Here is a 26,420-nt window from a genome sequence, read left to right as displayed (position 1 = left end):
CAGCAATTCTCACTATAAGTATTAATCTGTGGAAAGGTTCTGAAACAGGTAGTGTATTTTGTTCCATTAAAGATAAATATGCCTATTCTTTACATTTGGGTGCCCAGAATATGTACTAATTTCAACCCATACAACAGTGCAAAACCTTTAAACTGTGACTTCAGCTCTGTCTAATTCCGCTGCAGCACTCTGAGCAAGTCCCCTGTCTATTTTTTCCAAAGCTTCACTAATTCCAGGTACCATGAATCATGCATAATTTCAAGCATCATTTTCAGAAGCACTGAGCACTCTTTCTTCACAGACCCGAGCAGGCGATCTGCGACATTTCAGCTCTGTAATTTGGGCCTCTGCTCTCTTCGACAGGGTGGTCAGGGCACAGGCTGAGGAAAGCACGGGCCTCACTGCCACAGCTGTTTCTTTGACTGCCATCTCAAGATGGCAATCCCTCAACAACTACTGCTTCTGTTGTATTTCATTCCCACGTCAAGGTCAATAAAGGGACTTGAGGGTGCCAAATTATTCTGTGCAGAATTTTTTTTAAATGTATTTATACATTGTGCTTTTTTTCCCTGTAAAGATCTGAGTAAATTAAGGCTGCAGACATTCCCTTCCAGTCCTTTTTCCTTGGCCCTCCTCAAGTTATCTGGGAGAACTTCCCATTGCTGCCACTTCCCTGTTCTAGCATTTCATCTATAAATCAGCGGCATGCAAAGGGAGCAGAATCATGCCAAGAGGACAAAGCCATCATGATCCCCCCTGGCTGCTCACCGTCAGTGATGTATATCCATCCAGAGGAGATGCTTCCAGAGGAAACATTTGCTGCAGGCAGTCATTCTTCCAGACTGTCAGGAGTGAAGACTGTCAAGGACAGCGTACCTGCATACCCAGGGCCACAGCAGTGCCTTTCCCTGCTGTCCTCTTCAGTGCCTCCCTTTGGAGGCCCACACAGCCATACAAAGACCCCAGAGGAGCTCCCCCCACAAGCTCAGCTTATTTTGAGCTTACACTATTTAAAAAAAAAAAAAATGGAAAGGACAGCTTATATTTTTGTGGGAAATAAGCCCTGTGATGAGTGTCATGGAAGAGAGGTCTCAGTGGAAAGATAATAAATAGGCTTCATGCTGTCTACAAATGATCCTGGAGTTCAGGGTGATAAAACTGACCAGAGAAAGGCTCAGAATATTCCATGTGCCGTGGAGAAATCAGTGCCTCTAGCTCCAATGCAGTACTTTAGCAGCCTCTTTTCAGCAGCAGGCTGCAGAGAGAGAAGGTGAATCTTGGAAGTTAGTCATTCAGCTGCAGCTCTCCTTTAAACAAGTCATCAAAGATGATGAAAAATAAACACAGAAAAAACAACGTGGCATTCACCACTTTCCACCAGATAATTATCTAGTCAAATTACATTATACTTTACATTAAATATTCAGCAACAACGTTGACACTAGACGTTTTAAGACAGGGAAGATTCTTATAATTTATGTTAGAGATGTTAAGATACACACGCGTATCTTTATTAGAAATATTCATGCAGAGATCAAAAAGCATCATCCCACTAAGAGATAGTGGGGAAGGATTTTTTACAAAGGAGATTTTTACATAACCTCACAAACGATGAGCTTTATAGTAAAGCTTTGACACACTGAATTATGAATGTCTATATGAAGGTCTACCATGTGAAATACAGAGGATCTTTGCCTGCCTACTAAAAGGAGGAGGGAAGACATTGTCTGTAGACCTTTTTAAAACGATTCGTTTGAAATAGCAGCTGAGAAATACCACAGTCTAAAAGGGACCATGTCAATATACGTCCTTTTCTTTAGACTATATAGCTATAATAACAAAGTCCTGCATCTCCTCTGCCAGTTTATCGAGCTGTAATTGTTGGCAACTTAGGTGTTTGGCTTCCCTTCAGAGCAGAGAAGGAAACATTTAATCTCTCAAAAACACAGTATGACCCAAGACTCGGTGCCAATGTCACAGCATTAGCTAAGTGAACAGAGCAGTCAAGTCGAAGCCAACTCTTATTTATTCGTGATCGGAAGCGCTACAAGCAGAACCCAGAATTACGAAGCGACGGAAAGCATTCTGTGGTGCTTTTGTGCACTTTCCCCAGTGGCATGTTCTCAGTCTCTGGGCATGTGCCACAACCGGTTGAGCAGTTTTTGCCACCTTTCCCCTTGGAAGCACCTAGGCTAAGGTGACCGTGAAGGCATGGTTCCTGCCTTGTTTTGGCTGAGATGTTTCTCCCAGTGACAGAGCTCCAGGGTCCCAGTGCCCAGCTGAGCCAACAAGGAAAAAAAAAAAAAAAAAAAAAAGTGAGGTGAATAGCTCTTTAAAACGCATTACCAACCTCTAAGCAAACCAAAAGCATCTACTGAAAATATTACATATGTATCCCTGGCTTTGCAGCAGAGACTATGTTCAAGTTGCTTCTGACTTGGACAGGAAACTCAACTGTATCATTAGCTCATATGGTAAAATTTCCGTTTGAAAGACTTCTGTTTTCTGCCTGTCTCCCATTTGATAACATCTGCCTTTTAAAGATTAGTGGGAGATATTACCTGTCTGTAAACGAATGCCTCAGGTTACCACGGGAAAGCTTTAAGCAAGGATTTAGCCACAGTGGGAGGACTGTCACCAAGGGCAGCTCTGCCTTTGTAGACCTTTGCTATCTTTGGTCTTTTTGTGCAAGGGAACTAGGTTCCCACGTGAATTATGATGGATTAGTTAGCTTTAGGGAGCTATGCTCTCATTTGCTAAATGCTTTAGATGTCAAAAGCCAGTTTTTACATCAGAGCTAGAATGATTTGAAAGCAAGCAGAGTACTAAATACTGCTGGCACCTGCTCTTGGGGACACAAGGAGAGAAAAATTACAGTAGAGACTCCGCTCCAGGGGGCATCTCGATCCTCATTTCTCAGTGCTGTGATTGAAAGCAGAGGGTCCCCAGACACACACGGCAGTGCAAAATGCACAGCAGAGGTCCCCTCCTGAGGATGCAGTTCTGTGCAGAGCCTCCTTTTTCCCCCCGGCATTTACCTTACCCAGCTACTTTTTCTCTCCACTCTTGAGGCTTTGTGACATCTTGGTTATGGGGCTGCTTGCCTCTGCTGAAGAGGAAAAAGCAGATGTCAGGCTTGTCATGTTAGGGACATCTCGCAGGAGGTTGTGTAAATGTATTCAAAAGGAAGTGAGGGGTGTACCGATCCTGGCAGAATGCAGATGGTGGAAGTTCCTAACCTAAGCCATTTTTCACTGCTTTAACCCGTGTTCTGGGGTAGAGAGGAACAGTTCAGCTGTTAAATTCCCGGCTCCACACGAAAGGAGAAGGCGGCTCTCTAGAAAATAAGGTTTGTTGCTCTTAACATTTTCTAGTTATAGCAGGGAATTATGATTGCCAGAAAGTATCGAATGCAATTTTATGAGCTTGGATTATTTGCTTAGCCATCTCTAGCTTCTCACTAGTATAAGCACTGCCTTCTTTATCTAGCATGAAAGCTGTGGGAATAAAAACTACTGCCCCATTCAGCCTTGCTAGGCCTGCTAATGCAATAAGAAAATAAACAGCCACTGCCTACCTAGAGATGAACAGAACACACACTAAGGTTTAAGTGGTGAAATCTCTTTGCACATTGCATCAGTAGAAAATTATACAGAAAAGTTGCATTTTGAAGTAAAAAGGATCTATAAATTACTAAATATTCAAATGGGTTAGAACATAAGGGGTATCCTATTTTTGAGATTTAATTTCCTGTTCTAATGGAAAGTCTGATTTTTTCTAACATATCTACTGAGAATTAAAACCTCAGAAGGAGTCTGTTACTACGCTTGCATGCTTGCGCATGGAAGCTCTTCAACTCTCTGATGCACTGATAGCTTGTTTTATTAATGTGGAATTTTGATAAGGCTTTTTACTTAATATGCTCATCTTCTTATGTTCAAACATGTAAATGTTACTACATTTTCCACGCCTAGAGCTTAAACTATCAGCTGAAAAAAATTTTCCTAATCAAGTTAACACTACAATACAGGGCAACATAGTTCATCTTGGGGTTGGGGTTTCATATTTCTTTTCCCCTTTTTATGAATAAAACACTGCTGTTATTTGTTGAGAGAGGGGAGGCATGTGCAGAGGGAATGAGGGGCTGTTTATTCACACAGGCTACAAACGTGGCCTGTTTGCTGCTACAAGTCCTCAGGCAGTTTTGGAAGAGACAAACCTGCATCCTTTCACGCCAGGGCTGGAGCAGGCACAGGAGTCTGTGTCCTGCAGTTCTAAAAGCACTGAAGAATTAAGGCAATTCATAGAGGGCTGTGATAGACTTCACCCTCTTATGTGGATCAGCCATGAGAAGAGCATAAAGGCCGTGAGGCAGGATCTGCCCAAAAGAAGAAGAGGGACTTGGAAGTAGCCTCATGTACGCCGCACACTTCCCAAAGGCCCTGCTGGCTGCTAGCCCAGCGGTGCTTCAGGCTCATTGATCACAGCCCTCAGGAAAACTGAAGTTCAGAAGATTCATCTGTAAATCACATCACGCTGCCTTGCCAGAACTGTGGCTAGAGGTTAAACAAACGCGGCTGGGCTCTTTCCCATCAACAAGCCTCAAACTCTGCCTCAAAATCAGCTTCCGTGCAAACAAGAAATGTGGTGTTGTAGTCTAAGTTTGAGAACGGCCTCAGCCTGACCACTGAACACATCCATCACGTCTTAGTGTGGCTGAAATAAGTCCCTGGCCTGAGGAAGGTGGTCCTAAATGCCTGAAGGTTACCTGTGGGCTTGCTGCTCCTCCTTCAGGGTCATCACCAGCACATCACTTGAAAGGTCTGCTTTGTACATGAAAGATGAGGGATGGAGATAAGGTGCCCCTGTAGGGCAGCACATACAAAACAACTGTAAATTCCTGCCAGCTTGTGCCCATATATTTGCCGATGGTTATCTAGCAGCACAAATCAGGACTTCATGTGCAGTTATCTGATCTGAATTACAGATGTTTCCCCACATAAGCCCCTGGGTTAATGAACTGATACATTTGCTGCAACCAGCTTCTGAATTGCAGCCCATGTGCCTGCATGTTCTCTCCTGAAAGCAGAGCGGAAGAACCCATGGGATCTGTGAAGAGGAGCAGCTGTAGTTGCTTTAGCAACTCTGCCATGCCAGCAGGTAGATGAAGTTATATAAAAAGGTTCAGATCTTGTTAAATCCGCTGTCACGGTAAGAAAGCAGTAGTTCACGCAACTCTTGGGCAGATCACAAAGCAGCCTAGCAGTCCACAGCTACCTGCATGAGCTCTGAAACACATTGGGCTAATAGAGGCCACGTCTTTTTCAACTAGCACTTGGGCTTCTTCATTTGGATACCCTGTGCTCCAAGCCAGTTCAAAGAGGAGAGTCAACAGAGCAACTTGGGGTGCTCGTTCCTGTAAGTTACCTCAGCCAGCGGTTTGAACAAAAAAAAAGTCAGAACTGGGATTAATTCTGCCTTGCTGGGATTAATTCTGCCTTGAGTCTCGTATCCTGGCAAAGGAGCTGTGAGATAAACGCGAAGCATGTTATAATCAAGGACCTGATGGGTGGAGAGAGAAGCATTTCAGGTGGTTGTGAAACGCATCAACATCTATTGTCTGCAGCGACTCCTTGTCATCACTTGATATTTCTGATTTTCCCAGTGTCTGTGGATGCTTTGCGCAGGCTGCTGTGTTGCCATGGATACAGTGGTGTCAGCGCTGAGGCCCTTAGTAAATGGGCTGATCTGTTTGTGCACCTCCAGAACGAAAAGAAAGACAAATCCCATCGTTTGTGGGGCTGTTAGCAAAGGGAGGCTGACAGTAAAACAAAATGACTCCGCGTAATGGTTTTCAGAGCGTCCTCTTCGTAATGATAGTGGAGTAAAGAGAGGGAAGATAATGAAGCAAAGGGATGAGGAGAGCTGTCAGGCACTTACCAAAACCCTGCTTGCATAGCTTAAGGCAAAGGTCCCTACATGACAGCATCAACTACATGGTCAAGGAAAATCAATCAGGTTTAATAATTCAGTTTCCTAATGGCTTGGCAACACTTTCTGCAAGAGCAAGGCAAATCAACAACATCAGAAATACCAAAGCGAACAGGAGCGATCAATAGACAACATAACAAAACAGAGCAGCTTGCTTTTGAGAGATACCCTGGGAGCAAGCAACAGATCCACATTATAAAGCTAATATTTAGATAGTACACATTAAATGCTTTTATCCAGGCACAGCTCCACTGCTAAGTGAGAGGCAAAACAGGTTTAGAAGTGACAGGCTAGTGTACGCACAGGAAATCGAGTAAAAAACCTGGGCAGCAGTCCAGCCTATTTTCAAACTTCTGCTTTTTTCTTGGTGTTAGAACCATCTCATTAGCTGTCCATGTAAACAGCACAGATCTGAGAGCTGAATTCCCATACATCCACGCAGGGCTTTTTTATTATTATTATTAGCATTATTATCAGGCAACAGCACAAGATTGTTTGATTATGACTTTTCATTTTCTGCTGTGTTGTTCTAAAGGGAGCTGCACAGGTTAGGCACGTTACCGTGCATTTCACCGAGAGCTTCTCTTGCCTTTGAGTTTGGGTACAAGCACCAAAACTTTCCCAGGGGAGGCCTGTTCCCCACTGCTGACACGGATGGTTGAGGTAAATAGCTGTTACCAATAAGAGGGAAGAATAATACGAGGTCACCCTTAGCGTACCTTTTCTCAGTGGGGCTGCATCACTGAATAGGAACCAGAAATAGAATGCAGGATGTTTTACAGGGATCTCTTCGTAACCGATGAAGTTTCACCCACTTGGTTTCTCTGCCATAAACCAGTGATAACAAAGTTGGCCAGTTCTGCAGTCAGCTGTTGCATCCTCCCAGCCTCACATCTGCAATGGAAGCACCAAGAACAATCTTTAGAGGAGCTGAAGATAAGCAGAAAGCCAGAACTGCAGTCCTTGGCCTTCCTGTAAGTCATCTTGGTCTGGCATCTCTCCAGAGGCGTAGGCAAAGACTTGGTGTCTTTCCAGCTCTAGACCAACGTGGCCAGTAGCTCCAAGGAAGCTTCTCCAGCCCAGAGCCACTCCAGCCTCTCCTCATGGCTTTGCTCTGGGGACAGGCCCAGCAGCACAGCTCTGTCAGGGTGCTGGTTCCACTTCTTTACCTCCTGCTGCCGACTCACACTGAAGACAGCTGAGCCCAGAGAAATGCTTTGCACACCAGCCCGTGGTCACCCCAGAGAAATGTGAGTGTGGACAGGCGGGCTTTGCCCTCCCAGCTGCAGCAGGAGGGAGCCCTGAAGCACATCTCTTTGTTTTGATAAGGCTTCTCATTGCACTGGCATTGAAAGATAGCAGGCCCAAGTCTGTTCCTGTTTCTCTGAGGCAATTCTGCTTATGCCAAGTCAGTCGCCATGTCCTGTCTCTTTCTGGCTCTCTTGACCAATTTCTTTTTTTCCTGGCATAAATGAGGCGCAGAATTGTCTCAGCATAGCTCTGCTTCAGTCTCATCTGCGCAGCATCCCTCCTCAGCCACCTGGAGAGCAGACTATGGCAGAAGTCAGCAAGTGCTTCTGCAATGTAACAGGAGGTCCTGCTGTCCACAGGGACAACATCAAGCTTGGAAAATAAGGGGCAAGCTCAAGACAGAAGTAGTCAGCACTCTTTCGGTGCACATTCCCTGGCACTACAGACAGGCATGTGAGAACTGTGTGTAATGCCATCATGCCTAAAAAATCCTCAGCGGTGCAAGTTCCACACAGCCCTTTCCTGCTGAGAGGCTGGCTTATGCCCTGGAAAATGACAGATTGCATCCCTTCCAAAAATCTTGATTATCACTCAAGTCCTCGTGTTCACAGCCCTAGCAGATCCTCGTGGAGGTTCAGAGCAGCCTTCTCCTGCGTACAGATAACTGTGATTAAATTTGGCTGTCAGGCTGAAAGCTCACCTCCAGACTGTTAATTAGAGTTCAAAGCACAGCGCTCCTGTCTTTCGCGTGCAGCCCCTCTGGGACCCAGGAACATATCCAGGGCACTCACAGGCACTCGTTTTCGTGACGCTGCAAGAACGCAGCCATGGTTAGCAGAGCTCTGAGACAGAACACCAGAGCAAACTGGCAGGGAAAAGCTGAAGGGCATCAGCACTGCGGACAGACAGATCAATACACACACAACACGTAAGGGCAGCTCTGCAGCTCGCGTTGCCAGCACGTGATGTAGCCTGGCTCCAGTAAGCAGGGTTTAACTGGGAATCAGTCTTCCTACTGGGAGTTGTACGTCAGCAGCAAAGTAAATGGGGGGTGGCAGGGCAAATTTTCCTCCAAGTCTGCAAAATTTAAAAGGCATCCTGAAAAGAAACTTCACTTTTCATCCTAGAGACCTCTGCATTTGAGCCATGGGAACCTGCTTCCACTAATTAATGATTCATAAAAGAATTTATAGGAGGGGTGGGGAGGTGCCTGGTCAAGCCAAAGGCTGTACATCTCACTATTTTTCCGACTAGGTTTGAACTGATTTCTGGAAAGCAGTGACAGAGCTGACCGTGTAAGCCAAGACAATTTCAGAAACACAAACAGGCTACAGCAGGTTGTTCTCTTCAGCAGTCCTTATCCTTTCCCCCCAAAAATTTTGTAGCCCTGTCAGAGGAGTAAGCAGCTACTGACATTTCCACGGCACTGCAATAGGTACCAGTAGCCAACTGCAGAGATCATTAGGGCTTTTCCTTGCAGAAGCCCCCAAGGAGTCCTTCTCTCATCTCATTTCCCCCTTTCAAGGACTTTTATTCCATAATTCCCCCCCCAAACCCAGCCACAGCCTGCAGACACCCCAGCTACAGTGAAAGCAGAGCTGGTGGCAGCGCACTCCCCTGCAATCAGCACCGTGTAAGCTAGAAGCTAGGAGTCACGGGCACTAAAACCTCAGCATATGGGACTTGTAATGTTCCTGTGCGTCCTCTGATGAGCATCCTTTGGGTCTTGTCATATTTGAAGCGCTTCAGTGCCTGCTCTGAAGTGGCTTGGGCTGTTTTTATAGAGCCTTGTAGCTAAGCAACAGTAACCTCGGCTGGGCAGCCTGAGCGATGTGGCAGGGGTGATTTATCCCGCAGGAAACCCGTCCCCTCAACCAGGACCACTGCCCCAGCTAATCCTGACGACTGCCCACATCTGAGCGTGCTGCTGGCTAAAGAAACTCAGGCTCTGAAAAGCCTCAGATGGGGAAAAAAAAAAAAAAAAAAAAAAGGCAGTTAACAGGCAGTGCTGATGCTGGGGGTGCTGCTGAGGGGAGGACTGCTGCAACAGGAATAAAATGAGCTGTACCTCTGCACAACCAAGCACGTAGCAGCGACAGGTATTGAGTGCAGGAGGAAGGCAGTGCTTCCAAGCTGGGTTCATTAAGCACGCTGGGAAAACCTCTTCTGCCTTCAGCAGGCTTCAGATTAAGTCCTAAAGCTCAAAATCAGCAAGGGGGGCTGGGAGAGCAGGTCCACGCTCACCATGGCTGAGAAACAAACCCATGGAAGGGGGCTCACCCCGAGGAATGATCTGCAGGGCTGGGAACCCCTGGCCGTCCATTTGCTGGGACAAGAGAAGTGGAAAAGCATCAGCAAGGCTAAAGAAATATGGATGGGAACGTTTTCTAAACACTCAAAATAGAGAGAAAAACCCTAATCCAACCACAGCTGGTCACAGCACTGCTGCACTGGACTTGGAGACTGAAAAGGCCTTCCTTTAGGAAGGGCAAACCAAAACCTCTGTTAACATAAACATTTAACTGAAGGCTGTCTCTTCCGGGGGGTCAGCCTCTAATTCCCTCTTTTAGTCCTGGGCACTAAAATCTCAGCTGGGGAAGCACCACCTTCACCGCTGTCACAGCCACGTGGTAAAGCCCCAGGCCTGAGCACAAACAATTTCAGCCCAGGCCGTGCTTCTTGCTCCAAGTCAGGCTGTAGTCAAGCCGTATAAAGACCTGCAGGCACTTTCTGGCCAAAAAAGCATGGAAATTAACTTTTTTTCATCTGAACAGAGCTCCAAGGTATGAATCAAGTGCCATTTGGCAGCATTCCTGTAGCAAAGTACATGCACCATCAAATATTACCACAGCCCTGATACATCCCAGCTGCTGCTGCCCAACCGACAGGCTAATGCACTTCTCTTCTAATATCACCCTCTTTTTCTGAAGACATTTGCAAACATTTATGAATTAAGCCTCACAGCACTGTCACACCTTACAAAAGGGCTGGTCTTCAGGCACAGCAGCATGGTGGTTAAAAAACCAAGCTGCAACTGAGAGCGTTGATTTCAAGGATGACCTTGGGTAAGTGGCTTTGTTTCCACCTGAGACAGGGTCACAGATCTTGTCCTCCAAACTAGTGAGGACAAATATGTTGATATGTGCCAAGTAGCCTGCCCCCATGTGCTGGGAGCTGCGTAAGTTTCAGGTTAAAAGTAATATTTCTGTCTCTTTTTCAGATGGAGGCAGGCAGACATTTTAGGGTTGGGCAGAAACTTGGTAGCAGATGCAGAACCACAGATTTCCAAACCAGTGCGATGAGATCCTGTACTTCACCACTCACTCGAATTCAGTTGTGCTCATCTTACCTCAGTTGAGAAATTCGTATTTTATTCTTGCTGTGGAATCACAAAAACTTCCCATTAGAGCTGCCTGAAGTTCAATTCTTGACTCCAAATTTAGGAACTAGCTTTATCATCAGTGACTCTGCAGCTCTGCCTGCTTTCCATCAGGATTTACACAGGATCTAACAGGGACATTAGCCTCAGGCTATTCTCTGCCTAGCGGGAAGCATCTTTATGAGGACACATGATTTGCAGAACTCGCTGATAGAGGACTCTGTGAAGGTGAAGAGCCTAGATGGCTTCAAAGGAAGTACAGGGAAATTCAGGAGGGATGAAGGAGGGAGTTCAACATCTCACTCTCAGACATCTCTTAGCAGCCAACTGCTGTAAGGGGTGCTGAGAAGGACCTCTGCAAGCAACCTCTGCTTCTTAAAAAACTCTTTCCCTAAGCATGCTGTGCTTTCCTTTTTACTGTCTGTCTGCTACAGAGCTGTTCAGTCTGAAACAGCTACAACAATTCTTTCGTTACCAGGGAGACCTTAAAAAAAAAATGTGATTTAAACAATGCATCAAATCGAGCTGTTTCTTAAAAAGTCCTTTCAACTAATAACCCCAGAGAAGAAATAGAGGCATTTTTGTTGTCAGTATGTAAAGCTTTTTCCTCATCTTGCAAAGCAAACTGAGGGACAAGGTATAGCATGATCTGATTTTAGAATTATCATATAAGACTCCAAATTTATTTTATTAAAGGGAGCTATAACTAAATTTTGATGCCATTAGATCATACAATTAAATGTTGGCTTGCTTGAAGGTCTTTGTATTTTGCCCCATATAAAAAGAACTATATTTACAAATGGAAGTCTTTTGAGATTTTCTCCTACTGGACGTTTAATAGCTACTGATATATGAAATAGATCCTTAACATCTAAATCATTTTTTTTTTTTAAGTCTACAGAACTGAGTGGAAGAAAAGTTGCTGCTTGATATGGAGACCTACTAAATATTTTCTACTCTGTGAGCTCCACAAGTTCTGAACTCCTTCAGGTAAGTGAAAAATAATTAACTTTATTGTCTCATATAGAAAGGGAAAAAAATAAACAGAACTCTCCAGGTTTTCTTAGGAAATGAAAAGAATACAGAACATGAAACAGATTAACTATTATTGTCACATCATCATTAAAAAGCATTAATATTGCCTATCCAGCTAAAAAATAGTCTCAGTAGATCAATTATTTTTGGATCACAGAAGTTAGAGTTGAGCAGTACAACAACAGAGTTTTAGAGACAGAGGGCTTGGGACCCATCATAGGTTTGGAATTTGACAGTCACCATTTGAAAATTACTTTTTCCCTACCACCCAACGTACCAACCTAATATAACTTGATCCATCCAGCAGCAAGGAAAAACGCTCAACTCCAAAACTTTTGTAGAGAAGGTCTGGGCTGGTTTTTTTTCTGTTCATTGCCAAAACACCTGTGGAAGCAAAGCACAGCATTATTAAAAAGCTGTTAGAGGTGATGTTTTACCCAGAATGGCTCAATATTTGAATATATATTAACATGTTTGTCAACACACTGACTCAATTATTCACCTTAGCTTTTAAAAATAAAAAAGCCCCTATATATCTTGCTATTAATAGATATTGATAATAATACAGCAATAAGTCATAAGCTATTTAATTTGTAAGAGCTGGTTCATGCATGGGATAGTTTCAGAGGGGACCATTAACCATTGTCATTACTTACGTATGAAAAGTTAAAGAGAAAAGCAAGAATATCCTGTAGCTTCCAGATATTAAAGATAAAAGCACCAGCTGCTGCCCTTTGTCTATGTCCTGGAGAAAGAGGGAAAAAAAAAGTGAATATGAATACAAATTTACTCCAGGAAACAGTTATAAATCTCCTTTATTACATTTCATAGCAAGTCTTGAATGACTTCTAATAATTGCAGGTAAGGAGGTGAATTTGATATTACAAAAAAATCCTCGTTATGTGTCCATGTTATCAATTCGCAGCTATCATGCAATTAGAACTTTTTTTTAATGTTAGTCTATAAATGATATTACTGTAGCTCCAGACTCCAAGCGTGAACTGTTTGATACGTGCTGGGGAAGAAATGTAAGACTGAAAGCATAACACAGGCATTAAGGGACCAGAATTTTTAAATAAAAACAGTAAAATAAGATGCATGCTAACGCTTGAATGGCAGATTCATTCTAGAAGGTACAGCTTCCACAGGGTTACAGTCTGGGCCAAATAAAGCGACCTATTCAACACAACTACTTGCTTGATCGGATTTATTTAGCCCTTCTGACTTTTCCATTAAATGGTATAACTGTCTCAGTGGTTGAGCTGTCTTAGAGAAGGCATAGCATATAGTTTAAGACTGCAGATTCAGGATATGAAAAATATCTGTGCAGCATAACTGTGTTGTAAACTGTTATGGTGCCTGAACTATTTCCCAAGCAGCTTGGACATCTGCACAAGGAAACAGCTGGAGGCCCTAATTTTACTGCCTGGTCGAAGCTAAGCCATCCCCAGTGTGCAAGCAGAGCCCCTCACTCTTTTAGACTGCCAGAGAGATTTCAGTTCTCATGGAAGTGCTGACAGACAGCACTCAGAGACAGTCTGATTCCTCAGAGAAGCTTTGCCTTGAATTTTCCTTCATTAAATACATATGCACGCACAAATATTCTATATATATATATATATACCAAAAAAAGGATCCTTCTCGAAAAGGTTATGCCAAGAAACTAGTGAAGTTGATGAAATGGCTCCTAGTGCCTTCCTCGGGCACTCATTCAAAATATTAATCTGATTACCACGATGGCTCGCGTTCAGCAAGGTTGTTCAGTACCTACCTAACGGAAAGCATGTGAACAGCCCCATTATGATGATTCATGGATTCAAAAATAGAAATATGTTTAAATGCTCTGTTGAATGCTCAGGTCGAAATGAAATCAATACATGCCATGCTTCTTATTCATGAAATATTAAGGGAAGATCCATAATTTATTGCGCTCCGTGTATGCAAATGTACTTAGCACTGATTATACTGTAATATACTGAGCTATGCATAATTTAAACTGTATAGCACATGGGGAAAAATCATTGTTAAACCCAGAACAGTGCACTTTTTGGTGAACTAGGGATTCATATTATTCTTAAATCTGTTCTCATGTGCTCAAAAGCCCTTTTCCAGAGGGAAAGAAAATCATAACTTCCTCTCAAACCCTGGGAGGGGACCAAAACCAGTGCGCAGCTCCTACAAGCTGTCAGCCAGCACAGAGGTCCTTTGCTGACCTCTGGTGACAGGCAGGGCCACAGCCAGCACCCAAATCACTGCAAGAGCCTCCCAGACCATCCATGAGCAGCAAAGCTAAATATATATGTATATATTTCTAGCATTTAATGGTGCAGCCAGCTGGACAGGAAAAAAAATGAGCCCATCCTAGTAAAGCACATATTATTTATTGACTATTGCGGATAACCATCGCTATTACTGGTTCTAAGCCCTTTTTCTGTTCTGCCAATGGCATCGTGGTAGCTGCGGGCCTTCCAGTAATATATTAAGGGACTTGCTGAGAGAAGCACTCCAGGGCAGACTTAGCTGTATTTATGGAAGGAAGCACACTTCTGTTCTGCAGCGCACATCAGGGAGTGTGCAATTAACCTGCTTGGAGTCAGCGTGCATTTAAAAGCTTCACTCAGCCAGGAGATGCAGGATGTAGTTAGCACCTGCCTCGTAGAGAGGACTTTGGAAGCTTTGCTTCATTTTATTGCAACATGACCCTTCCCTGCCCACACCTGGACCAGACTCCTCCTCTGCTGGAGGAGGCTGCACTGCAATTCAGATGCCTCCGTGCCCTGCAAAGGGAATGAGCTCTAGGGATGATGTAAGTCAGTCAGCACAGCCAGATTTCCCAGCAGGGATGCTGCAATAAGACCCAAACCCCTGCTGCTTCTCACTCCCCTTCTGGATTGCTTTTGCTGCGAAGCAGCAAGTTCAGCAACACAACAGCTACTGAGTAGCAGCAGCTGGAAATAGCCTGAAACCTTGCTGCTTTCCCAGCCTGTGGATAAGGGCTAAGGGTCTCAGCACGCCTCATTTCATTTGCTTAGATTCATCTGTTTCTTTACCTCTAAGCATGAGGGGAAAAAAAGTAAATAAAATCACCAGATGTGTTTGAATTAGAGCTAATCTAACCACGATTTCATGTGACTTACGGCAGATAATGCTGAAGGGAGCAAACTTTATAAATTCCTCTGCAACTTAATCTTTTTTTTTCCTCCAAACCCTTCAAACAAAATGTTCCATTGATAACATCGTGGGACATAAACACTTGGCACTGGTGGTGGTTGTTTTCACCAAATTATTATACCCAAAAACCAGAGAGTTAATATGTCACCCATGACTTCCCCATAGCAATCATTTATGGAGCATTCAATGATTAACACTTGGCAGAGAACATGCCTCCAAGCTAGCTGTGTTGCAAACACCTCCGGAAAGTAGGCAGAAATTAGTCTGAGCCTCCTGAAATGCAGGTGGAACATCCCCAGGAGGCTGTGAGCAGGGAAGGGGTTGTACACATGGCCACCTTGGTTGGGTGTGCCAGAAGTGCACTTGGTGCCCAGTACTCAATTGAGATAAAAATTCAGAAACACAAACTTAAGGTCAGGATTCAATGGGTAGGTCAAAAAGATAAAAGGGGCAGAAAACTATGGAAATCCTCTCCTACAACTCTCTCTCTATATATGTATATAATTAATTCTGTAGTCAGCGACACTGTAAGAAGTCACTAACACGTCATAGTTTGCATTGCCCACCTCCAGCTGGCTCTACCCTTCCCGTCCCCTGAGCAAGCCAAAAAATAGTTCTCCAGTTTCTTTGCTGACCCCCCACCATTGCCCATTTTCTCCACGTACGCACCCAGATAAGCCCCACCAAACCCACTGACTTGCTGTGCTTGCAGACGCACACAGCATTACAAAACACCCTACAAAATAAAAGCTATGAATTATTTCCTTCCCCCCACAAAGAAATAGTTTGTAAGTGTTGCTGAAAAGGTTACATTACTTCTCTAAAAACTACAATGCAACTACAAATGCTTGGTGATAGATGGCGCTACATGAACGTGAATTTTCTATTGAAATACCTTTAAATATTACTTATATTTACAGTGAAGTGTGACCAAGCAGTGTCAGCAGTTTATTATTTCTTATGCATGCATAAATGTTATATTAGAAATAAAAGTGAGGAAAACCATTTATTGAGATGTCAGATTTCACCCATATGTTTGGCAAGGAGAGGGCTGGTGTCACATTTGCAGGCACAGGTCAGGCAGTGTCACATCAGTCCCCTCCTGGATGTGCTGAACATCCTGTAGACTAACCTGGCTTGCTGATGAAGGTGTCCCAAACTGCAACGTGTGTGTAGCCTGCCCAACCCCAGGTCTAAGTGACTGTACCAAAGTGGTTGTGGGAAACGCAGTGGAGTCAATCTGATAGACCTAACTAAACTTCTGGTTTTCTGGGTCCCAAATTATGCTGGCAGAGTGCGCTGTTTCTACTGAAGCCAACAGAAGAAAGTGTTTAAACTGAACTGGCAAGTGCAAAAACAGCAGAGGTAAACTTCCATTCAATCTAAACACTGGTCCTGGTTGTTGCCTGCTTGCTGGCAAGGCAACCTCCTGCAGGAGAAGACATCAACAAGTGACAGAAGGGGGAGAACTGCATGAACAGAGAAGCACAGAGTGAGAAGTACACCGTAGCAATAGTCACACTGGGGAGAAGGATTTGCAGAGACAAAAAGCTCCCACTTCTCTTTCACGAAGTACCAGTCTTTACTCTCAGTATGTATAGGGGGGAAAAAGTTTCTGCCAACTCATGACAACATCCTCTCTGCATCTCACACACCTACATTCATAGACTAGATGCTGAAACAGCAAGTGTGGCAAGCAAAGCACGTTTACTTTGATTTCCCATTTTACTGCTAGCAAGACCAAGATCAGCGATTGCTCAAAACCAGCCTGGACCAGCTTACATTTGGGACTGTTCTGTAAAAAGCATCACGGTAATGGCTAAGTAGTAAAAAAGCCTGTTAAGGAACAAGGGGAAAGAAATCAAGGAAATGCCATGGTTGAGAGAAGAACAGAAAAAACTAAGTCATAAGGTTTTGTAAAAGGTAATCACCTTGTACTGTGAGCACAGGAGAGCTTGAGAAGTTTTACTTGCCCCTCCACGTTCATGGATTAAACCAATGCAGGCTTCTTTTACTAGCAATTTAGAGAAACCATAGCACACTAAGACAGCGTGAAAAGTTGGGAAGATCATTACCTGAAGCTGAAATCCAGACAATGCAGAGTTGCAATGCCAGGACACATTTGGAGCAGTCGTCTTGTCACCTCTGAAGCAGATCTTCTGGTTGGTCTCAGCTCCTGCACATTGATTCACATTGCAGGGCAGCCTCAGAGCACCTAAACCAGCTTCCTGTAGGATGAAATTAAACTGACTGGCCTAGTCCTACCACCACGGTGAGCTCAGACCCCAGGAGCAGACTAGAGCTAGTCCGAGTAAAGCCTGGAAAACACGCACAGTGCGCAGGGCAGGTCCTCAGCGCCCACCACTGCTCCCTGCAGGGGCTCTGCTCTTCTGCCACCTCCTCTGTTTGCCTAAACGCAGCCCTCGCAGCTGGCCAAGAGGCTCCAGTCAGCAACACAAGGTACACCAGCACTGCAGCTGCTTTGGGAGGACAGGCTCATGCTCTGGCCAAAGAAAAAGCCAGTCACCCTGTCCAGTCTGTCTCACCATGCATGGGTACCCAGAGCTTCTCTCTTAGCTTTTCCTTGGGATCAGCATCACGTAGTGACAGCTGATGAAGCCCAACTCCTCCTCCTCCTCATAAACCACCATCCCCACCTCCTCACAGCATTAAACATGAATTGAGATGGGTCCTAGAGAGTTTTTCTTGCAGAATTGAAACAGATCATATCATCTTTGATATTAGCTGCATTATTAAATCTGCAGGATGTGAACCATATTTAATAACATGCTTGCTCCAAGCAAAGACAGCTAATTTCCCTTTATCAGCTCTTAACCATCAAAATATTTATACCCTAGCTCTCAGTTTTGTATGGGCTAAACAATAATTAGAAAATTTAAGTAGCATCCAGGAAAGCTTCCTGTACTGTTCTGCATTTGCTTATTGAAGTTTGCAGGTCAAAGAAAGTTGTTGTTGTGTCCTCTAAGAGAAGCCTGCTATTTCCTAAAATGCACTTAGCCTGTGGGAAGACTGAAGTAGGTAGAAATGATAACTGTGGGAGGAAAAGCCAGCTTCTACAGCCACTTGAAGTGGCTGTGAGCATCAGGTAAGACTTCTGAGACAAAGGGAGGGAAGGAAGAGCACTGATGATTCTCTTTTGTGCAATTATGTAAATCTTGTCTGGTGAGTGGTCAAATACTGTGGGAGACACAGCCTACAGCCAGGCATCCCCCGTGGGCTGATCCCCCACCCTTCACAGAGCAGGAATCAAGCCACGAGTTGTGTCAGGAAGAGATGCACATCCACCTGGCAGGGTCTCTGGTGCAGCCGATGTGTGAGGACGCTTTGAACCAGCCCTTCCAGCCTTGAGAGCAAAAGAGCAGGAAAAAAGCCAGGTCCAGCCCATATTTGAGACTCCTCATCTGTGGGGCTGCCTGACACAGGCAGCCAACTTCCAGTTTCCAAGGGAAAAAAGATCATGAAGCGCTTGAAAATCATCCTTGTTCAGGGCAACACCTGAGCTAATTCTTCCATCCCGTGGAGACGGAGGCATTTACCGTGGCCTCCAACAGCCTTTGTGCAGGTGAAGTGGAGCAGTTACATGGCTGAGTGAGCCCATGCTACAGAGGAGGTGGAAAACCTTTTACAGAGCAGTCCATCCAGAGAGAGTGTGTATTACAGTGAGAGCCACGGCTGCCTGCTCAAGCAGGAGTCGCTCACACACCTGTGTTTGGCTGTGAACATCCCCTGCTGATAGACCCTGCCACATCTCCCTGCCCCACCATCCAAACTCTGTACCCCTCCTACAGGCTGGCATCGGTGCCCTCTACCCCGAGCCGATGCCGGTGTCGTTTCCCCTGTAACCACTGCTGTTCACTCTCCCTTTCCCCACCTCCGTGGGAAAAAGGAAGCAGGATTTTTACAAGCGAGGAGCAGAGAAACAAAGGCAAAGGCATGCAACACACTGCCGAACCACATCCTCGGTGTCACTTGGCAAGCCTGCACAGCTTACTGCCAATCACAAACACCCCGAGCTTCACGGACTCATTACAAGATTTTTAGGATGACAAATTCTACCTAGCTGATCACACTGTGCTGTTAGATCTTACTACACGTATCTATCCTTTTCCTAGAAGTTCACCCTATAAACCCTGCAGCCTGAGAGCAGGTAGCCTGCTGCTCTCATTTTGGGTTGTGTATCCACTTCCATTGGCTGGAAAAGATGGTGAAAAAATATTATTTGTGCAAAATAATCAATATTACCAAGTACTCAGATAAAACTAGGGTTTGAGTATCTAAAAAGAAGATATTTTTAATGCAACTTCTCAGAAACTTTACCAGACTAATTAGAGCTTTATGAATAAACAAAAACAAATGAGGAGAGAAGTATTCTTTCTCAATATTTCAATTGAAAATACAAGGAGCATCTGCTATTTCAGATTAAATAAGCAATCTTGCATGAGAACTAACAAGGTGGTTACCATTTACACACACAAATTTAAGCATCTGTTGGATATAGATGAAGGCCAGCAGGGTTGGATGGACATCATCTTTTTGGACAACAGGAAAACCTAAGCTTTCAGAGGAAAGCAGGGAGATTTCCCAGGTTGTGAGAATAACATCAGGTAATTGGATCCACAGCCTAATGCAGAGAGAAGGGGCAGCTCGGAAGTGAAAGAAATGGCTGAAGTGCTCTGACTGTAATAGTAGGCAAGAACTGTGGATCCATTTTTCTACAGCCAGGAGAACCATAAATAATACAGACTTTTGGCACATTAGCACACAAGTGCAGGCAAACTATTTGAGCCACAATCATGTCTGTAGGGATACAGGAAAGATTCAAACTTCAGGCTACTACAGCAAAATTAATTAATTAACAAGCTCTTCACACCTTGTCTCTGCTCCTATATCTGTCACCTGAAATTGTAGCTCAAGCTACCAGTTGCCGACTAAAGGATGTTTGTAACATTAACACCAGATTTTTAAAGTAAGTAAACAAACTTTTGCATAGTCACTCCAAGCCCAAGCCCTCTCCTGAAAAGAGTAGGACGTTCAAAACCCTCTCCCAAAAAACTTAGGACGCTCCAAAACCTAACCCAAAAACAGTAGGATGTTCAAAGCCCTAACATTGGGACGCTCCAAACCAAACCCAAAAACTTAGGGTGCTCAAACCCAAAAATTAAGATGTTCCAAACCCTATCCCGAAAACATTAGGACGCTCAAAACCCTAGCCCAGATCATTAAGACGCTCAAAACCCAAACCCAAAAACTTAAGATGCTCCCATCAAAAAGTGCCCCCAACAGAAGCCTTTGGGGACACCTGAGCTCCCCTGGGGAGCCTTTACACAGCCCCACAGGACACAGGGCTCTGTGCCTGACCTCCTTCCAAACAACCCTAAACAGAACGATAACCCTAACCCTAACCCTAGTTCCCGAGAACTACATCTCCCAGCATTCCCCGGACAGCCGGCACGGCCAATCACAGGCCGAGTGCTCGAGAACTACATTTCCCAGCACTCACTGTAACCCTGGCCCTTACAAAAAAGCCTCAAGCCCTAACCCTAAAAATCCTCGAAACCCCTACAGACCTAACCCAAACTATTCACCACACTAAGCCCATGAAGACCTATGCCTAAAACACCTAACCCAAAAACTTAGGACGCTCAAACCCCAAACCCAGAAATTAAGATACTCAAACCCCAAACCCAACCCAAAACGTTAGGATGCTCAATGCCCTAACACAAAAACATTAGGACACTCCAAACCCTATCCCAAAAACTTAGGACACTGAAAACCCTAATGCAAATAACATTAGGAGGCCCAAGGCCCTAACGCAAAAAACTTAGGATGCTCAAAGCCCAAACCCAAAACAATAAGATGCTCCAATCCCTATCCCAAAAACAATAGGACGCTCAAAGCCCAAACCCAAAAACAGCAGGACTCTTTAAAATCAAACCACAAAACTTAGGACGCTCCAAATCCTAACCCAGAAACAGTAGGATGCTCAAAGCCCTAACCCGAAAAGAGTAGGACGCTGAAAACCCAAACCAAAAAAACTTACGATGCTCCAAACCCTAACCCAACAATTTAGGACGCTCAAAGCCCCAACCCAACAATTTAGGACGCTCAAAGCCCCAAACCAAAACATTAAGATGCTCCAAACCCTATCCCAAAAACTTTTTTTTTTTTTTTTTTTTTTTTTTCCTCCATGTATCTGTATCCTGCTCCAAGAGTGAAGTTGTTTCAGCAGCCTGATACAGAATTCATCTGGGAAATTCTGGAGGGAAGTATAAGATTGCAAGTGCTTCCCCCCCTCCACCTCCCTTCCTTTCTCTTCAGTTCCTGTTATTTGTCTGCACAATTGTGTCTTAATTTATCTTAAAGGTATTAATAAGCCCATTGTACCTCCTATCTCTATGCAAATAGCTGGAATTCCAGCGAGTGGTCGTATCAAAAAATGCCACTTTCTTGCCTGGATAAATACCTGCAGTGCTTCAGCAACAGTGCAGCATCAAACTCCTCCTGCAGCATGCTATTTCGCAGCACCAAGAGGAATGTACAATAAAGCTCTACTAACTGCTGCCACCCAAGCCATCATACCCTTATCTCGGTCTGTATTTCAGGATAAAGCAGGAGGAACATTTGTGCTGCTTGTATAGCTTCCCAGTGCACTGAAGGGAATTGCTTACATTGAATGATAGCAATGGGCTGCATTGCCCCACTGCTTGGAAAGATCAGTCCAGTTTTGTGTTTGCTTTGCCTTTTGGGGTGGGGCATATTCGATATTGCATTCACTTATCCACAAACGTATTTTACATCCACCACATGCTACAGATCCTGTTAAACTGCAGCATTAAGACCAGATGTAGGCTTCAGCGGGCCATAGAAGATCATAGATAATCGCATCCATGTTAGATAAAAAGAAAACTGTTTTCACCTTGAGGGTAGTCAAATACCAGAGCAGACTGCAGACCTCCAGCAGTGGAGATGGCAAAACTCCAGTGGACAGACTCCTGAGCAAACTCTAAGGAGACTTAGGTGACCTCAGGCAGTCCTTTCAGATCTGAATTATACATTTCAGACATTGGTAGAATCTCCCAAAAGTCATGAGAGAAATTTTTGCAAGAATTACCCCATCGTAAACAGCTGGCAAATTCTTAACCTACCCCCTGCCAGTCAGGATTTGAAGAAGTGAAGATGTCTACATGACATTGTTGCATCCAGCATGACATGGTGTGGTATGTAGAGTATTTCTGGATACTAAAAACATGCACTGGCAAACAAGTGACCTCTTTTTCCAGAAAATCATTTACAAAATCCCTACTGTCCTGGTCAGCCAAATGCTGGTTTCCTTGTTTGTTTTCATTAGAAGGGTAAATAGGAAATTGGTGAAGTTTTTCACATTCACTTCAGGTGTAGCTCCAATAGAAAACGTTTTATGAAAATTCACATCACCACAGAGGACAGAGAAATATGGGAAAATTCAAAAATTTGGGTCTTTGTTCTTAAGCGTACAGTCCTATACAGGCTTGGCAAGCTTGTGTACACCACTGTTCTTGGGGATATTAGAACGATCTCTCCCTTTTCCTGTACTTCCACAGTCTGAAATTAACCTCCATATTTCTTCTATGCATACCTGTGCCTCCTCAGCTGGTCTCCACCTTGGGAACTGGGGACAGAGAGATACTGTAATTCTGTAAGTCAGCTGTGGTAAGCCTTCTAGCTCATTCCAGGTAAACAAGCCAAAATCATCCTAGAGCTTCTCACACCCCTATGAGGACAGTTCCTTCACCTCTGTTTGGAGACTATCACCCGAACACTCTTACTAAGGGAACTCAGAGGCTAAGCAAGCAGAAAAATCACAATTGCTTTATTTAGGAAGTTCCATGAACTGACCCATGTTGGGAGACAAAAGATATGTCGTGCAGCAAGATGTCTCCAAATTTCTAAAGTCATCTTATTTGGGAACTCAAAAATTGATTTTCTGCACTCCTTATAAGCTGCCAGTGGGTGCATATCTGCATTGCTGTCAAAAGAACGAAGGGAGTTAAGAACGAGAACATTTTTCACTTTGGAATTGCCCAATTTCCTGGGTCTTCTGACAAGTCCTTGGCTTCCAGTCAATTCCCAATCTTGTAGTGAAACCAAGAAAGTAAAATCAAAGAAGTTAACTTGTATCTAACAAAAATGTAAACTTTAAAAAAAAAAAAAAAAAAAAAAAGCTAACTACATTTTCTACATTTTGCTCGTCTGTCCTACTAGACTCATAATCCACTTCAGAAAGGATATTTTGTGGTTTCCTCTGTAATATCAGTAATGTCAAAATGCTACAGCTTAGTAGGAGGCACTGCTAGTAGCCAGTACATTTCTTCAAGACTGCACATTTCCCCCCTGCCTCTTCTTTTAGTGGCACACAGCAAAACCAGGGAAAATCTCACCGTGGCACTGCTCACAGCACAGAGCCAACAGGACCAACGGGGCAAAGAGCACTCAACTTCGGCCTTTCTTCTCCTTTCTCTGCCACTTCCAAACACTGCGAGCCTGTCTGCCCGCTGGAATGTTACCGCTTAGATGACTCAAGCAAGATGATCTGGCCATATTCCCATAGATTTGGGGAAATAATACTGCTCTGACATCTTCTTCAGAGAATGAATCACACATGTAAAAACAGGCAGCCATTCAGATGCGTAAAATGAAACACAAAGCGAGTCATTCTTGAAAGTTCAGGGAGAAAGGAAATTTGACTCCAAACTAAGCCTTTAATTTGTAGTGTAACCTACAGCCCTCCCCTCTTACAGAAAGGGCAGAGCTTTTAATGAGGTCATCTGGGAATGCATATTTAGCATATTTTTAATCCATATGCCTAAGAGTAGATTTGTTTTCTTAACATGTGCAAAGAAAAACACCTGACATACTACAGCCACAAAGACTGACCTGTTTGCAAAACCACTTTGAGCCAGGGAGAATCTTGACACGCATTGCACTAAGGCCCCAGCAATCTTTCAAAATAAAATTAAAAGATGCAAGATAAAGAGCATGACGTCAGCCTTTGGAAATGGTGATGCACTTCTGGTTTACGTGCTTATTTCTTCTCTAGAGAGACTGCAACGCATAATAAAAAGTTGCTTTGCATTCTTAGCCTAAAAGTTACTTCATTTGTTTAAAAAGTTGCATTGCTTTTACATATGCTGCCAGTGACCTTTGAGTAGGTAGGATTCCTAAATGTTTCTGGGATTTACAAATGGAGAAGCCTATCTACTTGCTGTGCATCTAAGAGTTGGAGTATTTCCATTATGACCAACTTTAATTACTTAAAATGTGAAAGTGACAACATTTGTTTGTGCCATAACAACAGGAGAAACATGAAGAAAAGCCATGGGTACAGATCTTAATTTGCTCACTCTCAGGAAAGACACTATAAAGCTATAACAACTATAAAACAGATAACAACTTCCCATTGCTTTCCTTATGTGCACCTTCTAAAGTGGTCTCAAATAATGCACCTGACTTGTGCAGGCAGAACAACGATACCTGGACTACTGCTTAACAACTCCAGGTACGTTAGCACCAAACAGGAGGGAAATCTCAGACTAACAGTAAATATTTGAGGAACAAATGGGAGTGCATATAATAGAGTGATCAAGGAGGGGGGAAAACACCCAAAAACTCAACCCCCCTATTCCAAGAATATTGACAAGTTGCGAACAGAAGCAAGAGATAGAGGAGGAACATAGCAGAAGGATCTTTTACTTAGTTCATATGAAACTTACCTTATAACTGATGGCCTAAAAATTTCCTGTATATATCCTGAGACTTTAGGCATCCCTTGCAAAAGTGTAGGTAAAGCAGCTTTTGAAAGAGCCAAAAGGAAACCACTCTTCAGTGCTCTGCAGTTGAGCACGGTCAGGGCTCTCTGCATCTCCTTGGAAACATCTTCTGCTCCACTCGCTGGAAGAAACACAAGTTGAAGCCTGGCTTGCCAACCTGCAGACCCTTATCCCAAGAAGAAGTTTGGCCCTGGTATATGAAAATCTTTTCCACCATGAGGAAAGGCAGCAGGGGAGCTGGCTGCATCTTTGGAGCTTTTCAAGAACCAACCAGACGAAGCTGCAATGAACCTCATCTGATGTTGTAACCCAGCCTAAGTGCAGGAAGCAATTGGACTTGAGGCCTCGGAAAGTCCCTCCTGCTGTCAACCCTTTACAATTCTGTAATTTTATGGTTGGATAACAAATATTTGTTAAGGGAGAAGCTGCTAGCACTGTTTTCCAAATGCAGGACAGTACAGAAAAGAACAAGAACCCAAATGAAAAATCTCCTTCCATTAAATTCAGCATATTCACAGTTTCTTAGCAGCAGTCACAAAAATAAGCATCTTCATGAAATTAGAGCAAAATCTTAAATTCAGATTCCCTGGCTCTGTTGCATATGCACAGATCATTTAACACTGAATACAGCTCTTGCAACAGAAAGTAAGAAATACAGAAATAAAATCTAAAAAAATGAGCAATAAATAAATAAATAAATAAGTTACTTGACTGCCAGCCAAACCTGCCAGCTTTCTACAAGGCCTGGCATTTATTTCTGAATAACTTTCAGGAACAATATTTGCAAGCTTGATAAAATGTTTACAACTCCTCTCACAGGGGACTTGCATTTTTACAGACCTTTGTCACAGATCAGAGTCAGGGAAATGCACAGTCCAAACACGCCACCAAAAAGCAAACAAACAGCAACTAATCAGTGGATTGCATTACAAAGTAAGACAATACCTTATGTGTAACTGCAATAGGCAAAGGCCAGCCACACCATGCCAGCTACATTTGAGCAAGCTGCTCTAATTACTCCTTTTCTGTCCTACTCAGAGGACCAGTAATTGGCCAAAGCTGGTAGCACTTAACATCACCCTGCTCCCAGCAGCTGGAGCCCTGGCTTCACTTTGGGCACAACTTTAATTAGCTGTGGTATTTTGGGTGTAATTACAGCTTAAAGTTGATTTCTCTCTTTTGCCTTTTGTTTGTTGCTATTGCTTTCTGTAATTATTGACAGGAGTATTCTTGGACTCTCCCTGTGAAAAGGGTAGAAATGGTAAAGCTCCCATATTAAAAGGGAAGACAGGTAACCTAAAGCAAGCCTAAGCTGCACAAAGATTTTTTGTGAGAAGCTTTATGGCATGGGAGCTGATGTAGAGTTTGCAGGTTAATGATGAGCAAGCTCAAGTTTTGCTGCTCGTAATTGTACAGTGTGAATCAGGCAAGTGCCCCAAAAAGGTCACTGGAGCTTGTCCCTTCCTTGGGGGATGATTCAAACCATATGCTCTTGTAGGACAGAAGGCTTGAGGTCCGGAATATAAGCCCAGAGCAAGCTCACAAACTGGTGAAATGCACAGTATGGGCCATCTAAACCCACAGGCAAAACACTGGTTTTAAAAAAAATCAAGCTCATAATTGTTAAGACAGGCTGGAAATATTGACAAATACCGTTACAATGGCTCTATCATCATTGCAGAGATATGGGAAGCATTTCCCACTTTGAGTAATCTTTACCATTTGAATGAAATTCTTCAACTTGCCTTTAAAATATGCCAAACAAA

General features: G+C 43.7%; 1 long non-coding RNA gene across 8 annotated transcripts in view; it reads right to left on the bottom strand.

The window, feature by feature from the left end:
• Positions 1-2,008: 2,008 nt before the first annotated feature.
• Positions 2,009-26,420, bottom strand: part of LOC311438769 — a 30,007-nt gene continuing 5,595 nt past the window's right edge. The window contains exons 1-7 of one of the 8 annotated variants that reach the window (XR_014694301.1): positions 25,600-25,727; positions 24,598-24,775; positions 16,903-17,055; positions 12,313-12,401; positions 11,938-12,040; positions 3,039-3,109; positions 2,009-2,279 (exon numbers count right to left, since the gene is read on the bottom strand). This is a non-coding gene — a long non-coding RNA (uncharacterized lncRNA). Of the gene's footprint in view, positions 2,280-3,038; positions 3,110-6,000; positions 6,886-11,937; positions 12,041-12,312; positions 12,402-16,902; positions 17,056-21,993; positions 22,393-24,597; positions 24,951-25,494; positions 25,728-26,420 lie in introns of those variants that run through there. The other 7 variants (XR_014694302.1, XR_014694307.1, XR_014694303.1 and 4 more) reach the window with 7 other exon arrangements.

This window comes from Aythya ferina, assembly GCF_964211825.1.
Source record: "Aythya ferina genome assembly, chromosome: 6".
Lineage (NCBI taxonomy): Eukaryota > Metazoa > Chordata > Aves > Anseriformes > Anatidae > Aythya > Aythya ferina.
Note: the sequence above shows the minus strand (reverse complement) of the source record. Positions and strands in the feature narration are given on the sequence as shown.